Source organism: Coregonus lavaretus (genome assembly GCF_964263955.1).
Source record: "Coregonus lavaretus genome assembly, contig: HAP1_SCAFFOLD_1228, whole genome shotgun sequence".
Taxonomy (NCBI): Eukaryota; Metazoa; Chordata; class Actinopteri; order Salmoniformes; family Salmonidae; genus Coregonus; species Coregonus lavaretus.
In genome coordinates, this window is record NW_028166059.1 from 128,371 (window position 1) to 132,313 (window position 3,943).

Below are 3,943 nucleotides of genomic sequence, written 5' to 3' on the forward strand. Positions count from 1 at the left end.
CTTTTGTCTGTCAAGTATTTTTCTCCGCTCATGTAGGAGTATTTATTAAAATGTTAATTAACATAAATATATACAGTACCAGTGAAAGGTTTGGACACACCTACTCATTCAATGGTTTTTCTTTATTTTTTACTATTTTCTACATTGTTAATAATGGTGAAAGACATCAAAACTATAAAAGAATCATGTAGTAACCCAAAAAGTGTTACAAAATCAAAATCAATTTTATATTTGAGATTCTTCAAAGTAGCCACCCTTTGCCTTGATTACAGCTTTGCACACTTGGCATTCTCTCAACCAGCTTCATGAGGAATGTTTTTCCAACAATCTTGAAGGAATTCCCACATATGCTGAGCACTTGTTGGCTGCTTTTCCTTCACTCTGCGGTCCAACTCATCCCAAACCATCTCAATTAGGTTGAGGTTGTGTGATTGTGGAGGCCAGGTCATCTGATGGAGCACTCCATCACTCTCCTTCTTGGTCAAATAGCCCTTACACAGCCTGGAGGTGTGTTGGGTCATTGTCCTGTTGGAAAACAACTGATCTGCCCACTAAGCGCAAACCAGATGGGATGGCGTATCGCTGCAGAATGCTGTGGTAGCCATGCTGGTTAAGTGTGCCTTGAATTCCAAATAAATCACTGACAGTGTCACCAGCAAAGCACCCCAACACCATCACGCCTCATCCATGCTTCACGTTGGGAACCACACATGCGGAGATCATCCGTTCATCTACTCTGCGTCTCACAAAGACACGGCGGTTGGAACCAAAAATCTCACATTTGGACTCATCAGACCAAAGGACAGATTTCCACTGGTCTAATGTCCATTGCTCGTGTTTCTTGGTCCAAGCAAGTCTCTTCTTCTTATTGGTGTCCTTTAGTAGTGGTTTCTTTGCAGCAATTCAACCATGAAGGCCTGATTCATATATATACAGTGGGGAGAACAAGTATTTCATACACTGCCGATTTTGCAGGTTTTCCTACTTACAAAGCATGTAGAGGTCTGTAATTTTTATCAAAGGTACACTTCAACTGTGAGAGACGGAAGTTAAAACAAAAATCCAGAAAATCACATTGAATGATTTTTAAGTAATTAATTTGCATTTTATTGCATGACATAAGTATTTGACACATCAGAAAAGCAGAACTTAATATTTGGTACAGAAACCTTTGTTTGCAATTACAGAGATCATACGTTTCCTGTAGGTCTTGACCAGGTTTGCACACACTGTAGCAGGGATTTTGGCCCACTCCTCCATACAGACCTTCTCCAGATCCTTCAGGTTTCGGGGCTGTCGCTGGGCAATACGGACTTTCAGCTCCCTCCAAAGATTTTCTATTGGGTTCAGGTCTGGAGACTGGCTAGGCCACTCCAGGACCTTGAGATGCTTCTTACGGAGCCACTCCTTATATTGCCCTGGCTGTGTGTTTCGGGTCGTTGTCATGCTGGAAGACCCATCTTCAATGCTCTTACTGAGGGAAGGAGGTTGTTGGCCAAGATCTCGCGATACATGGCCCAATCCATCCTCCCCTCAATGCGGTGCAGTCGTCCTGTCCCCTTTGCAGAAAAGCATCCCCAAATAATTATATTTCCACCTCCATGCTTCACGGTTGGGATGGTGTTCTTGGGGTTGTACTCATCCTTCTTCTTCCTCCAAACATGGCGAGTGGAGTTTAAATCAGTCGTGGTCAAAAGTTTTGAGAATGACACAAATACTAATTTTCACAAAGTCTGCTGCCTCAGTTTTGATAATGGCAATTTGCATATACTCCAGAATGTCATGAAGAGTGATCAGATGAATTGCAATTAATTGCAAAGTCCCTCTTTGCCATGAAAATGAACTTATTCCCAAAAAACCATTTCCACTGCATTTCAGCCCTGCCACAAAAGGACCAGCTGCCATCATGTCAGTGATTCTCTCGTTAACACAGGTGAGAGTGTTGACGAGGACAAGGCTGGAGATCACTCTGTCATGCTGATTGAGTTAGAATAACAGACTGGAAGCTTTAAAAGGAGGGTGGTGCTTGAAATCATTGTTCTTCCTCTGTTAACCATGGTTACCTGCAAGGAAACACGTGCCATCATCATTGCTTTGCACAAAAAGGGCTTCACTGGCAAGGATATTGCTGCTAGTAAGATTGCACCTAAATCAACCATTTATCGGATCATCAAGAACTTCAAGGAGAGAGGTTCAATTGTTGTGAAGAAGGCGTCAGTGCGCCCAAGAAAGTCCAGCAAGCGCCAGGACCATCTCCTAAAGTTGATTCAGCTGCGGGATCGGGGTACCACCAGTGCAGAGCTTGCTCAGGAATGGCAGCAGGCAAGTGTGAGTGCATCTGCACGCACAGTGAGGCGAAGACTTTTGGAGGATGGCCTGGTGTCAAGAAGGGCAGCAAAGAAGCCACTTCTCTCCAGGAAAAACATCCAGGACAGACTGATATTCTTCAAAAGGTACAGGGATTGGACTGCTGAAAAGACATTTTCTCTGATGAATCCCCTTTCCGATTGTTTGGGGCATCCGGAAAACACAAGGTGAGCGCTACCATCAATCCTGTGTCATTTTTTACATTTTAGTAATTTAGCAGACGCTCTTATCCAGAGCGACTTACAGGTAGTGAGTGCATACATTTTTCATACTGGCCCCCCGTGGGAATCGAACCCACAACCCTGGCGTTGCAAGCGCCATGCTCTACCAACTGAGCTACACGGGACTATCCAAAGCAACTTACAGTCACGTGTGCATACATGTTCGTATGGATGGCCCCAGCGGGAATCGAACTCAAGACCCTTGGCGTTGCAAGCGCCTTGCAACCAACTGAGCCACATAGGACATACTTTTGACCAGGGCCCATAGTAGCTCTGGTCAAATGTAGCGCTCTATATAGGGAATAAAGTGTAATTTGGGACACAAACCTGTTGTCATGTCAACAGTAAAGCATCCTGAGACCATTCATGTGTGGGGTTGCTTCTCAGCCAAGGGAGTGGGCTCACTCACAATTTTGCCTAAGAACACAGCCATGAATAAAGAATGGTACCAACACATCCTCCGAGAGCAACTTCTCCCAACCATCCAAGAACAGTTTGGTGATGACCAATGCCTTTTCCAGCATGATGGAGCACCTTGCCATAAGGCAAAAGTGATAACTAAGTGGCTCGGGGAACAAAACATTGACATTTTGGGTCCATAATATGGTGATAACGATGTAGGATGTGTGTAGCGGTTTGGCTTGGAAAGGTTTTTTCGCCTGGTCACATACAGCTGATGTGTTGTTCATTGAAGTCCACAAGTGAAGGGAAGAGGTGAGCGGAGGAGAGCGCATGCGAGAAGGAATACAACGTGGCTGCTATGAAAGTGAAACTGTTTACGCGTGATCAGGGGTGTATTCATTCCTCTGATTTTGTTGAAAAACTTTTCTTAAACGGAAGCAAACGGAACGAAACGGGGATAACATACCTGAATTTGTCCAATAGAAACTCTCGTTTGCAACTATTGGACTGATGATTACACCCTATATCAGCTTGATTCAGGCAAGAGTGTGCAAGGCGGTATTGAATGTCACCATCAGTCCATGTGTCACTGTCTGTCACCTCAAATTTGTCTCTCGACCTGTGTGCACGTTGTAAACTTTCATTCATAGGCTAGGTTGTAGCAACCTCATGATGGGTATAGGGAAAATGTTAATATCATGTAGTAGCCTAAACCTATCGCTGTTACATTAAACTGGGTGAATGGAATATGAATGAGAGTCATCGAATATGCTGTAATAGAAATAAGGCCATGCTCATGAAAATGTTTTTGTCCTCCCTCATCATAAACAGCACTGACCACCACTGGTACAGTGGGGAGAACAAGTATTTGATACACTGCCGATTTTGCAGGTTTTCCTACTTACAAAGCATGTAGAGGTCTGTAATTTTTATCATAGGTACACTTCAACTGT